Source organism: Triticum aestivum, chromosome 6A (assembly GCF_018294505.1).
Source record: "Triticum aestivum cultivar Chinese Spring chromosome 6A, IWGSC CS RefSeq v2.1, whole genome shotgun sequence".
NCBI lineage: Eukaryota > Viridiplantae > Streptophyta > Magnoliopsida > Poales > Poaceae > Triticum > Triticum aestivum.
The window spans coordinates 398,506,559-398,521,716 of record NC_057809.1 but is presented as its reverse complement, the minus strand read 5'-3'; positions in this window follow the sequence as shown (position 1 = coordinate 398,521,716).

Below are 15,158 nucleotides of genomic sequence, written 5' to 3'. Positions count from 1 at the left end.
TAGAATCGTTTGTGGACTAAGTTGACAAAGCCAAAGTACACGTCAACCTAGTAGACCCACAAGTCAGCCTCCAAATCTGTCCCAAACAACATACAGCCTGAAATTTCTAGCCAGATTCAAATTAATTTTAAATCTAAATATACCTTAATTTAAATTCAATGAAATTTTACCCGCACAAAAACAATGAGATTTAAAAATATCAAAATCTGAAAGAAAACAGTATTTTGGAACTAATTGTCTGTTTGCTGTATTTTTTCACTTTACAACCCATTTATTATTACTTATAGCCCATTTCTTATTACTTATAGCCCATTTTCTAGGCAAAATGCATCCCTCCTCGTCTTGAAAGATTTCCGGCCCAGCAGGGCGTAGAAAAGCAAGTAGGCCTACTTTGGTTATTCTGCAAAAAACAAAATAGCTGGCTAGCAATTTTCAGAAAGGAAAAAAAACAAACTAGGCTGGACATGTGGTAAACATATGAAATAAAAGCCTGGGCTAGACGGGCCACGGGTCCCGCACAACCCAGTTGATACCCTTCTCCGTCCTGAAAAAACAAAATTACTACGCGCGCTGCTGGGTCCCTACTGTCATCCTCACCATGTACAGTCATCTCCTTATTCCTCTCGGTTGTTGACCATGTTGACAACACCGGAGGGCGGCGCCGCGGCGAGCGAACCAAGGCGGAGGACGATGGTGAGGTCTCGGACGGGAACGAACAGGAGCCGGGGCAGATCACAACCAGCCGTGGGAGGCGGGAGCAGGCGGTCCTGCCGGCGCTGGTTTGGCTTTGGCGGCTCGAGGAAGAAGAGACTGAAGAAACGCGATAGACGTTGAATGTCAATCCAATGGTCAAGGTTGGCACAATCGTTTTGTTGACTAAGTGGACACCAAGTAGCATACTTTTTTATATATAGGAAGAAAACTACGAGGAAAATGCGTTCATCTGCCGTCCTCCTCACAGGGAACGTTCGCCACATAAGTGACTAGCACGCTTCGTTTTCAACCGAGAGGTCTTGGGTTCGAGTCCCAGGAACTCTCAATTTTGTCCTCCTTCCTTCCTCGCAAAAAAGGGAAAGAAAATCAAAGACTTGGGAAGGCATACAGAACAAGCTAGTGTACCAGTAATGAGACGTTGCCGAGTTTTAGAAAAAATAAAGACGTGCTCCTGTAGCTGGTTAGAATCCAAACATAGACTATGACTATATATGGTGCTATGCTACTCTACAAGTAATGAAACTGACATATCCAATGTTCGCTTCTCCTCTTCTCTACTTACTCTGCCTAGCATCAGAAGCTCTGGCCGCAGCAACCATGTCCGCTGGCTGCTCGTCCACCTGCTCTTCAGCAAGCAACAACCAGATATGCGCCAAGTCGCAACCCGTACCATCGCCTGTGGGTCTCATCACACCCTTGCTGGCACGCGCACCGTAGCCGATTTCTCATCGCAACCCGCTGCCGTTGGTGTGGTGCCACTGGTGCAAATCACGAAGAGTCATCCGTCGCGTCTCAACCACAATCCGCAACCCTGGCCGAGTCTTCTACAAATGCCCGAATCATGGGGTAATAATATGTTTAAGTGTTGTTCTGCTGCTTTTAGTTGCTGATTTTTTAATAGTTTGGTTGATGATCTACCAATTTGATTCGTGCAGAGAAGGGAAGATTCGTGTGATTTGTATTTCTGGGAAGTTGCTGATGTGAGGGAATGCAACTACGCTGATTATTTGGTTAGCCGAGGAATCCCAATACTAGCAGGTTGGGGTGTTGGACAAGTAACTAAAGGAATGACAGAAGAGGAAGATGCAGAGCAGAAGCTTAAAGATGCAGTTCCTCTGATCATGGCCAAGCAGCAGCTGCTGAACAGCCTTGACAGCAATGAGGAGATGAAAGAGCTTGTGAAGATAATGGGCAAAATCGATGTGCTTTGTAGGATGGTTGTCTCTTTATTTGCAGTGTATGTAGCACTCGTGATGTATTCAGTGGCTATGACATGAGCACTTTGCTGAAACTAGTAATGAATGAAACCTGTGTAGCAGGCTGGGCGTAGTGTTGTGAACATCTAATGATTTCTATTAACGGAAATTAGGGGGTATCCCCTTTTGCTCATATAAATAAATAGCAGAGGCCCTGTCGGGTCAGCTTTGTTCTCATTCGAAGACGTCGAGCAAATTGCAGTCCAACAGCAAACTATGTCATCAAATTCAAGTTTCACAGCCAAATATGAGTACAACTAAACAACAATGTCATCATGTTTTAGTTGTCATACAATCACCAAACACAAATCAGCATACATAACAAGTGATGTTCTTGTTGGGGAACGTAGCAGAAATTCAAAATTTTCCTACGTGTCACCAAGATCTATCTATGGAGAGACTAGCAACGAGGGGAAGGAGAGTGCATCTACATACCCTTGTAGATCGCTAAGCGGAAGCGTTCAAGTGAACGGGGTTGATGGAGTCGTACTCGTCGTGATTCAAATCACCGATGATCAAGTGCCGAACGCACGGCACCTCCGCGTTCAACACACATACAGCCCGGTGACGTCTCCCAAGCCTTGATCCAGCAAGGAGAGAGGGAGAGGTTGAGGAAGACTCCATCCAGCAGCAGCACAACGGCGTGGTGGTGGTGGAGGAGCGTGGCAATCCTGCAGGGCTTCGCCAAGCACCGCGGGAGAGGAGGAGTACTTGTGAGAGGGGGAGGGCTGCACCAGAACTTCGTCTAAAGCTCCCATGCGTCTCCCCACTATATATAGGGGTGGAGGGGCTGGTTTCTTGCCCTCCAAGTCCATTGGGGCGTTGGCCAAGGTGGGAGGAAAGAAATCCCATCATTTCCTCCCCCACCGATTGTTATCCCCCCTTTCTAGGGATCTTGATCTTATCCCTTCGGGATATGATCTTATTCCTTCTAAGGGGGGATCTTGGTGCGCCTTGACCAGGGGTGTGGGGCCTTTCCCCCACTACCCACGTTCATGTGGGTCCCCCCATGCAGGTGGGCCCCACTCCGGAACCTTCTAGAACCTTCCCGGTACAATACCGAAAAATCCCGAACATTTTCCGGTGGCCAAAATAGGACTTCCCATATATAAATCTTTACCTCCGGACCATTCCGGAACTCCTTGTGACGTCCGGGATCTCATCCAGGACTCCGAACAACATTCGGTAACCACATACAAACTTCCTTTATAACCCTAACGTCATCGAACCTTAAGTGTGTAGACCCTACGGGTTCGGGAGACATGCAGACATGACCGAGACGTTCTCCGGTCAATAACCAACAGCGGGATCTGGATACCCATGATGGCTCCCACATGTTCCACGATGATCTCATCGGATGAACCACGATGTCAAGGACTTAATCAATCCCGTATTCAATTCCCTTTGTCTATCGGTATGTTATTTGCCCGAGATTCGATCGTCGGTATCCAATACCTTGTTCAATCTCGTTACCGGCAAGTCACTTTACTCGTTCCGTAACACATCATCCCGTGATCAACTCCTTGGTCACATTGCGCATATGATGATGTCCTACCGAGTGGGCCCAGAGATACCTCTCCATTTACACGGAGTGACAAATCCCAGTCTCGATCCGCATAAAACAATAGATACTTTCGGAGATACCTGTAGTGCACCTTTATAGTCACCCAGTTACGTTGTGACGTTTGATACACCCAAAGCACTCCTACGGTATCCAGGAGTTACACGCTCTCATGGTCGAAGGAAGAGATACTTGACATTGGGAAAGCTCTAGCAAATGAACTACACGATCTTTTGTGCTAGTCTTAGGATTGGGTCTTGTCCATCACATCATTCTCCTAATGATGTGATCCCGTTATCAACGACATCCAATGTCCATAGCCAGGAAACCATGACTATCTGTTGATCACAACGAGCTAGTCAACTAGAGGCTCACTAGGGACATATTGTGGTCTATGTATTCACACGTGTATTACGATTTCCGGATAATACAGTTATAGCATGAATAAAAGACAATTATCATGAACAAGGAAATATAGTAATAATACTTTTATTATTGCCTCTAGGGCATATTTCCAACAGTCTCCCACTTGCACTAGAGTCAATAATCTAGTTCACATCGCCATGTGATTAACACTCACAGGTCACATCGCCATGTGACTAACACCCAAGAGTTTACTAGAATCAGTAGTCTAGTTCACATCACTATGTGATTAATACTCGATGAGTTTTAGGTTTGATCATGTTGCTTGTGAGAGAGGTTTTAGTCAACGGGTCCGAACCTTTCAGATCCGTGTGTGTTTTACAAATCTCTATGTCATCTCCTAGATGTAGCTACCACGCTCTATTTGGAGCTAATCCAAATAACTGTTCTACTTGGAGCTATTCTAAATTGTTGCTCCATTATATGTATTCGGTATCTCTACTCAGAGCTATCCGGATAGGTGTCAAGCTTGCATCGACGTAACCCTTTACGACGAACTCTTTTACCACCTCCATAATCGAGAAAAATTCCTTAGTCCACTAATTTCTAAGGATAACTTTGACCGCTGTCCTGTGATCCATTCTTGGATCACTCTTATACCCCTTGACTGACTCATGGCAAGGCACACTTCAGGTGCGGTACTCAGCATGGCATACTGTAGAGCCTACGTCTAAAGTATAGGGGACGACCTTCGTCCTTTCTCTCTTTTCTGCCGTGGTCGAGCTTTAAGTCCTAACTTCGTACCTTACAACTCAGGCAAGAACTCCTTCTTTGACTGGTCCATCTTGAACACCTTCAAGATCATGTCAAGGTATGTGCTCATTTGAAAGTATTATTAAGCATTTTGATCTATCCTTATAGATCTTGATGCTCAATGTTCAAGTAGCTTAATCCAGGCTTTCCATTGAAAAACACTTTCAAAATAACCCTATATGCTTTCCAGAAATTCTACGTCATTTCTGATCAACAATATGTCAACAACATATACTCATCAGAAATTCTATAGTGCTCCCACTCACTTCTTTGGAAATACAAGTTTCTCGTAAACTTTGTACAAACCCAAAATCTTTGATCATCATCAAAGCACACATTCCAACTCCGAGATGCTCACTCCAGTCCTTAGAAGGATTGCTGGAGCTTTGCATACTTATTAGCATCTTTTGACAAAACCTTCCGGTTGTATCACATACAACCTTTCCTCAAGTATAACGTCGAGGAAATAATGTTTAGACATCCTATCTGCAAGATTTCATCAATCATGCAGTAACTGCTAATCCAATTCCAACAGACTCTTAGCATCGCTACGAGTGAGAAAACCTCACCGTAATCAACTCCTTGAACTTGTCGGAAAATATCTTAACGACAAGTCGAGCTTTCTTAATGGTAATTCTTACCATCATTGTATGTCTTCCTTCTAAAATCCATCCGTACCCAATGGCCTTACGACCATCAAGTATTTCTTCCAAAGTCATGGATCCGTTCTCGGATTTTATGGCCTCGAGCCATTTATCGGAATCCGGGCCCACCATTGCTTCTCCATAGCTCGTAGGTTCATTGTTGTCCAGCAACATGACTTCCAAGACAGGATTACATACCACTCTGATGTAGTACGTATCCTTGTCATCCCACGAGGTTTGGTAGTGACTTGATCCGAAGTTTCATGATCAACATCACAAGCTTCCACTTCAATTGGTGTAGGTGCCACAGGAACAACTTCCTGTGCCCTGCCACACACTAGTTGAAGAGACGGTTCAATAACCTCATCAAGTTTCCACCATCCTCCCACTCAATTCTTTCGAGAGAAACTTTTCCTCGAGAAAGGACCCGATTCAAGAAACAATCCATATTGCTTTCGGATCTGAATTAGGAGGTATACCCAACTATTTTGGGTTTCCTATGAAGATGCATTTTATCCGCTTTGGGTTCGAGCTTATCAACCTGAAACTTTTTCATATAAGCGTCGCAGCCCCAAACTTTTAAGAAACGACAACTTAGGTTTCTCTAAACCATAATTCATACGGTGTCATCTCAACGGAATTACGTGGTGCCCTATTTAAAGTGAATGTGGTTGTCTCTAATGCCTAACCCATGAACGATAGAGGTAATTCGATAAGAGACATCATGGTACGCACCATATCCAATTGGGTGCAACTATGATGTTCGGACACACCATCACACTATGGTGTTCCAGGCGGTATTAATTATGAAACAATTTCCACAATGTCTTAATTGTGTGCCAAAACTCGTAACTCAGATATTCATCTCTATGATCGTATCATAGACATTTTATCCTCTTGTCACAATGATCTTCTACTTCACTCTGAAATTTCTTGAACCATTCAATAATTCAGAGTTGTGTTTCATCAAGTAAATATTCTCAACATCTACTCGAATCATCTGTGAAGTAAGAACATAACGATATTCACTGCATGCCTCAGCATTTATTGGACTGCACACATCAAAATGTGTTACTTCCAACAAGTTGCTATCTTGTTCCATCTTATTGAAACCGAGGCTTTTCAGTCATCTTGCCTATGTGGTATGATTTGCATATCTCAAGTGATTCAAAATCAAGTGAGTCCGAACGGTCCATTTGCATGGAGTTTCTTCATGCATATACACCAATAGACATGGTTCGCATGTCTCAAACTTTTCAAAAACGAGTGAGTCCAAAGATCCATCAACATGGAGCTTCTTCATGCGTTTTATACCATTATGACTTACATGGCAGTGCCACAAGTAAGTGGTACTATCATTACGACCGAGATTCAATAAACCATTCCTTTAGGTGCAAGACCATTGAAGGTATTATTCAAAAATTAGAGTAACCATTATTCTCCTTAAATGAATAACCGTATTGCGATAGACATAATCCAATCATGTCTATGCTCAACGCAAACACCAATCTCGGTGGTAGAGGGAGCGTGCGATGCTTGATCATATCAACCTTGGAAACACTTCCAACATATATCGTCAGCTCACCTTTAGCTAGTCTCCGTTTATTCCGTAGCTTTTATTTCGAGTTACTAACACTTAGCAACCGAACCGGTATCCAATACCCTGGTGCTACTAGGAGTACTAGTAAAGTACACATTAACATAATGTATATCCAATATACTTCTATCGACCTTGCCAGCCTTCTCATCTACCAAGTATCTAGGGTAATGCTGCTCCAGTGGTTGTTCCCCTTATTACAGAAGCACTTAGTCTCAGGTTTGGGTTCAACCTTGGGTTTCTTCACTTGAGCAGCAGCTGAATTGCCGTTTCATGAAGTATCCCTTTGTTCCCTTGCCCTTCTTGAAACTAGTGGTTTCACCAACCATCAACAATTGATGCTCCTTCTTGATTTCTACTTTCACGTTGTCAAACATCATGAATATTTCAAGGATCATCATATCTATCCCTGATATGTTATAGTTCATCACGAAGCTCTAGCAGCTTGGTGGCAATGACTTTGGAGAAACATCACTATCTCATTTGGAAGATCAACTCCCACTCGATTCAAGTGATTGTTGCACTCAGACAATCTGAGCACAAGCTCAACGATTGAGATTTTCTCCCTTAGTTTGCAGGCTAAGAGAATCGTCGGAGGTCTTATACCTCTTGACGTGAGCACGAGCCTGAAATCCCAATTTCAGCCCTCGAAACATCTCATATGTTCCGCGATGTTTCGAAAACGTCTTTGGTGCCTCTACTTAAACCATTTAACTGAACTATCACGTAGTTATCAAAACGTGTATGTTCGATGTTCGAAACATCCACAAACGACGTTTGGGGTTCAGCACACTGAGTAGTGTATTAAGGACATAAGCTTTCTACTGTTCGCATAATCGCTACTATCAACTTTCAACTATATTTTCTCTAGGAACATATCTAAAACAGTAGAACTAAAGCGCGAGCTACGACATAATTTGCAAAAGGTCTTTTGACTATGTTTAGGATAATTAAGTTCATCTTATGAACTCCCACTCAGATAGACATCCCTCTGGTCATCTAAGTGATTACATGATCCAAGTCAACTAGGCCGTGTCCGATCATCACGTGAGACGGACTAGTCATCATCGGTGAACATCTTCATGTTGATCGTATCTACTATACGACTCATGCTCGACCTTTCGGTCTCCGTGTTCCGAGGCCATGTCTGTACATGCTAGGCTCGTCAAGTTAACCCTAAGTGTTTTCGCTGTGTAAAACTGTCTTACACCCGTTGTATGTGAACGTAAGAATCCATCACACCCGATCATCACGTGGTGCTTAGAAGCGACGAACTGTAGCAACGGTGCACAGTTAGGGGAGAACACTTCTTGAAATTGTTGTAAGGGATCATCTTATTTACTACCGTCGTTCTAAGCAAACAAGATGCATAAACATGATAAACATCACATGCAATCAAATAGAGTAGTGACATGATATGGCCAATATCATATAGCTCCTTTGATCTTCATCTTCGGGGCTCCATGATCATCTTGTCACCGGCATGACACCATGATCTCCATCATCGTGTCTTCATGAAGTTGTCACGCCAACGACTACTTCTACTTCTATGACTAACGCGTTTAGCAATAAAGTAAAGTAGTTTACATGGCATTCTTCAATGACACGCAGGTCATACAATAAATAAAGACAACTCCTATGGCTCCTGCCGGTTGTCATACTCATCGAAATGCAAGTCGTGAATCCTATTACAAGAACATGATCAATCTCATACATCACATATATCATTCATCACATCCTTTTGGCCATATCACATCACATAGCATACCCTGCAAAAACAAGTTAGACGTCCTCTAATTGTTGTTTGCATGTTTTACGTGGCTGCTATGGGTTTCTAGCAAGAACGTTTCTTACCTACGCAAAACCACAACGTGATATGCCAATTGCTATTTACCCTTCATAAGGACCCTTTTCATCGAATCCATTCCGACTAAAGTGGGAGAGACTGGCACCCGCTAGCCACCTTATGCACCAAGTGCATGTCAATCGGTGGAACCTGTCTCACGTAAGAGTACGTGTAAGGTCGGTCCGGGCCGCTTCATCCCACAATACCATCGAAACAAGATTGGACTAGTAACGGTAAGCATATTGAACAACATCAACGCCCACAACTACTTTGTGTTCTACTCGTGCAAAGAATCTACGCAATAGACCTAGCTCATGATGCCACTGTTGGGGAACGTAGCAGAAATTCAAAATTTTCCTACGTGTCACCAAGATCTATCTATGGAGAGACTAGCAACGAGGGGAAGGAGAGTGCATCTACATACCTTTTAGATCGCTAAGCGGAAGCGTTCAAGTGAACGGGGTTGATGGAGTCGTACTCGTCGTGATTCAAATCACCGATGATCAAGTGCCGAACGCACGACACCTCCGCGTTCAACACACATACAGCCCGGTGACGTCTCCCAAGCCTTGATCCAGCAAGGAGAGAGAGGGAGAGGTTGAGGAAGACTCCATCCAGCAGCAGCACAACGGCGTGGTGGTGGTGGAGGAGCGTGGCAATCCTGCAGGGCTTCGCCAAGCACCGCGGGAGAGGAGGAGTACTTGTGAGAGGGGGAGGGCTGCACCAGAACTTCGTCTAAAGCTCCCATGCGTCTCCCCACTATATATAGGGGTGGAGGGGCTGGTTTCTTGCCCTCCAAGTCCATTGGGGCGTTGGCCAAGGTGGGAGGAAAGAAATCCCATCATTTCCTCCCCCACCGATTGTTATCCCCCCTTTTTAGGGATCTTGATCTTATCCCTTCGGGATATGATCTTATTCCTTCTAAGGGGGGATCTTGGTGCGCCTTGACCAGGGGTGTGGGGCCTTGCCCCCACTACCCACGTTCATGTGGGTCCCCCCATGCAGGTGGGCCCCACTCCGGAACCTTCTAGAACCTTCCCGGTACAATACCGAAAAATCCCGAACATTTTCCGGTGGCCAAAATAGGACTTCCCATATATAAATCTTTACCTCCGGACCATTCCGGAACTCCTCGTGACGTCCGGGATCTCATCCGGGACTCCGAACAACATTCGGTAACCACATACAAACTTCCTTTATAACCCTAGCGTCATCGAACCTTAAGTGTGTAGACCCTACGGGTTCGGGAGACATGCAGACATGACCGAGACGTTCTCCGGTCAATAACCAACAGCGGGATCTGGATACCCATGATGGCTCCCACATGTTCCACGATGATCTCATCGGATGAACCACGATGTCAAGGACTTAATCAATCCCGTATTCAATTCCCTTTGTCTATCGGTATGTTACTTGCCCGAGATTCGATCGTCGGTATCCAATACCTTGTTCAATCTCGTTACCGGCAAGTCACTTTACTCGTTCCGTAACACATCATCCCGTGATCAACTCCTTGGTCACATTGCGCATATGATGATGCCCTACTGAGTGGGCCCGAGATACCTCTCCGTTTACACGGAGTCACAAATCCCAGTCTCGATCCGCATAAAACAATAGATACTTTCGGAGATACCTGTAGTGCACCTTTATAGTCACCCAGTTACATTGTGACGTTTGATACACCCAAAGCACTCCTACGGTATCCAGGAGTTACACGCTCTCATGGTCGAAGGAAGAGATACTTGACATTGGCAAAGCTCTAGCAAATGAACTACACGATCTTTTGTGCTAGTCTTAGGATTGGGTCTTGTCCATCACATCATTCTCCTAATGATGTGATCCCGTTATCAACGACATCCAATGTCCATAGCCAGGAAACCATGACTATCTGTTGATCACAACGAGCTAGTCAACTAGAGGCTCACTAGGGACATATTGTGGTCTATGTATTCACACGTGTATTACGATTTCCGGATAATATAGTTATAGCATGAATAAAAGACAATTATCATGAACAAGGAAATATAATAATAATACTTTTATTATTGCCTCTAGGGCATATTTCCAACAGTTCTCACAGCAAAATACTAAACAACATGTTCATCAGGTTTCAGTTGTCATAGCAAATACAATTTCACATAGTAGATAAAAAAACGTCTTCTGACAGGCAAATACGACAAAAGCAATGTAATCATCATCCGCAGCAGCAGCGTCAACATCTTCGCCATGTGTATCAGTCTGAATCATAATTCCCCATGGTGTCATCTTCTTCTTCGTCCTCAACATCCTCGAACGTTGGCTTCTTCTTGATCAACTCTTGTATGTCCACAGCATGACAGGCAATCTTTTCGCCGGCGTCATTGATGTGATGGTTCTCAAAGATATTAGGAACATCTATGTTATCTTGTACATCAGGAGCAGTGTAAGCATCATCTTGTTGTGCAACTTCATTAAACGAATTCCTCTGCTCAAATCTTTGCAATACTCTCCAGTCATCACTACGTGCAAATGTGTCTTCCAAGAAAAATATCTGTGTTGCTTGATTTTCCAAAATAAAAGGCTCGTTGGTCTAGTACACCGCCTTGACATTGATGGATTTGAAATAATCATTAGCTCTGGGTTTTGCGATCCTGGAAAACAGGTTATACCAACGCCAGCACAACAGAACCACACACCAATGATCCTCGAAACTAGAGATATACTGCAACTGAATAATGTCTGTTATGTTAGCATACATTTCAGTTGTCTCTTTGTCATACGTATCCATGCTCATGATGGCACTGTTTTGTGTCTTCCTGCCTTCTCTCGTGCAAGGGTGTTGTAGCGCACATCTCCAACAAGGCAAGATTCATAATGTCTTACCCGAGTATCAGGACCCATTGCTAGTGAGTAAAGGGCATCATCAACTGCCTGCCCATCCTACCGCATATTCTTAATCTATGGTTAGAAAACAGACAAGTTGATCATCTTATGTACTCAATATATTAAAAAAAAACTGACAGTGCACTTCAAAAGCTTACATGGTTCTTGAACCATTTCGCAAATCCTGCCATAACCAGTTTGTCAATGTTTCTTGGATTTTGCGGCAGTAACTCCTCTTTGTAGATGCTGCACAACATAGTGATCGCGTCAAACATCTAAATATGTAAGAATGTGCCGCAAGTTTAGTAGATTACGATGTATAAGCTGCAGTACTGCACTTACTTGATATAAGGTAGTATCTCAGGACAGTTATTCAACACATACCAAACCATTTTGTCCAAATCTTTAGGTTTTTCCTCTTGTCGACTCTTCCCTGTAACTCGAACAGAATAATCAAAAACATTGAGCCCGGGATTGTCTTCACCCACCTCTTTGCTAAGCTGATCAGCTATTTCAATGTATTTTGAGCAGAATATCAACGCTTCTGTAGCAATGTAGGCCTCTGCAATGGAACCCTCGGGTCTAGCTCTGTTCCTAACATAGCCCTTGAAAGTGCCTAGCCGCCTTTCAATATGGTACATCCAGCCATACTGTACTGGACCTCTAAGTAGTGCCTCATCAGGTAGATGAACAGCCAAATGCACCATCACATCAAAGAAGGCTGGAGGATATATCTTCTCAAGGTCGCATAGGATAGTTGGTATCTTGTCTCTAAGACGCTCCAAAACATCTATCCTGATATTCCTACTGCAGAGTTTCCTGAAGAATTGTCCCAACTCTGCAACTGCTCTGTATAAGTCAGGGTGGCCCAATCCTCTAAGGATAACAGGTAAAACCCTTTGAAGTAGGACGTGGCAGTCATGAGTTTTCAACTCTTGTACCTTGTTTCCATCTGCACTGACTCTCCTTTCAGGGTTGGAAGCAAATCCATGTGGGAATCTCACACGTGACAGGACCTCGCATAATTCTTTTCTTTTTACCTTGTCCAAGACGTACACAGCTGGTGCCATATCCCGTGGCTTACCTTCATCTTGCACCTGCAAATCCTTTGTGATACCCAGGTATGTCAAATCAATCCTAGATTTTAAGGTATCTTTTGTCTTGCTTTCAATATTAAGAAGTGTGCCGATAATGTTGTCACATATATTTTTCTCAATGTGCATCACATCAAGATTATGCCTTAGATCCAAATCTTTCCAATACTCCAAGTCCCACAAAGTGGACCTGCGGGTAAACAATAATCTCTCTTCTACCCTACCACGCTTCCTTTTCCCGCTACCATTACCAGGATGGTTTCCTGGTGTAATATGCCTGGCCTTCTCTAATTCCACTTGCAACTCATCAGCGGTGAGCCTCTTTGGCGCATCACGGTTTTCATGCTTTGCATTGAACACATGTCTTCGGTATTTTATAGGATGCGGCTTGTCCTTGGCAAGGAAACAACGGTGTCCAATGTAATAGATCTTGCTAAGTATTGCGTACGACAGCGGATTCCTGTCACAGCGAACACATGCATTGTAATCATGTGTCGTTCGCCCTGACATAGTGCCCTAAGCCGGATAATCATGGATGCACCAAATTATAATAGCACGCAGAAAGAAATCAGCTGGTGGGTTGCTATATACGTTTCGAGTGAGAACACCCTTCCATAGATGTTGAAGTTCCTCCACAAGAGGCTCCATGAACAAATCGAAATCCTTTCCAAGACTTTTTGGACCTGGGATGAGCAAGGCCATCATGTAGTTTGATTCTTCGGAGCAGACATTTGGAGGCATGTTGTAAGGGATAACAAGCACTGGCCACATGCTATATGTGGCGCTCTGGTGGCCAAATGGGTTAAATCCATCTAAAGCTAAGCCAAGTCTAATGTTTCTCGGGTCAGCAGCAAACTCTTTGTGTTTATCATTGAAGCTTTTCCACTCACTACCATGAGATGGATGGCTCATTACATTCTGATCTCTGCACTCCTGGTTCCTAGAATGCCATAGTACATCCTCTCTTGTTTCAGCATCATGAAACAACCTCTGCAATCTTGGTGTAATTGGAAAATGTCTCAGAACATTATGAGGAATCCTCTTCACAGCATCGCCATCTTTCCATCTTGATGATTTGCATTTTGGGCATTCACTTAAGTTGGCATAATCCTTCCGGAACAGAACACAATTATTCTTACAAACATGGATCATATCATATCCAATTCCAACTGCACGAAGGAAATTCTTCATTTTACTGTAGGTGTGTGGCAGCTCAGACGCATCTGGGAAAGATTCGCGGAAAGCAGCCAACATCGCATCGAATGATTTGTTGGTCATCCGCTCAGATGTCTTCACCCGAAGAAAGGTGACCATAGCTGAGAACACTGACAACTTATTTCCTGGGGTGGCAACAACGTTGCATTGTTCCAACATGCGGGCCCACCATTTTTCTTCTGCAGGTGGAAATTCACGGAATGCACGAGCATTTTGTAGCATTGTTTCAATGTTGGTCAAACTCACTGGCTCCGCCACCAGCACCTCCTCCTCCTCTTCCACCTGAGCATCAGGCAGATTAAGATGGTGATCTGTTGCTTCCACGTAGTCAATAACATTGACGTTCACAGCTTCACCATGATGAACCCACCTAGTATATGTGACCGACATCCCATACAAGTGTAGATGATTTTGCACAGTTGACTGGGGTCTTGTAACTGAATTCATACAACTGCTACACGGGTAGAGCACATCTGATTTCGGACCACCGTACTCAGCTCTGATAAAGTTAATGAAGTTTTCAACCCCCTCGACATATGCAGCGGAGAATCTTTGAGCTGAAGTTATCCAAGTCCTGTCCATCTGTTAGACATACAAATTAGTTCTTCACTAGATATTACAGGAAAAACATATATGCTTTTTTATGAAGTCCAGAAAAAAACTTAGGTCGGTGTCTAAAGCTATGGCAAGATATTTGGATGAGCAGATCTAAGTAACGAAATATATGTAAAGCTAATTTAGCAAACAGATTTGAGTGCCAAATTATGGCAGGCTGTTTCAGCAGTCAATGAGGCCGAGCACACAACCATCGAACTATCGAAGGCCATCGCAGCAACAAAGATCGAGTATAAAACGGTGCAGAGCTATTTCAGCTAACAGATTGGCTACTAGACCATGGCAATCTATGTCACAATAATTATATGGCAGGATATTTTATCAACTAATCGGCCTTGGCATGCCATCTCAGCTAAGCAGACTGAGTGCACAACAGGGCAAGGAAGCTTCTTAAGCAGAGCATATTGACAGTAAACTACTTCGGCAAACAGTGAGATTAACTGCGTCTATTAGCTAACATTCAGCGCTACACCGACATGAACGGGGCCTCAGTCTAGAATGCGTGTACCGTGGGAGAAGCTGACCGTTGTGCGTCTCCACACGAACGTCGCCAGCGGTGGCGGCGCTGACCGCCGTGC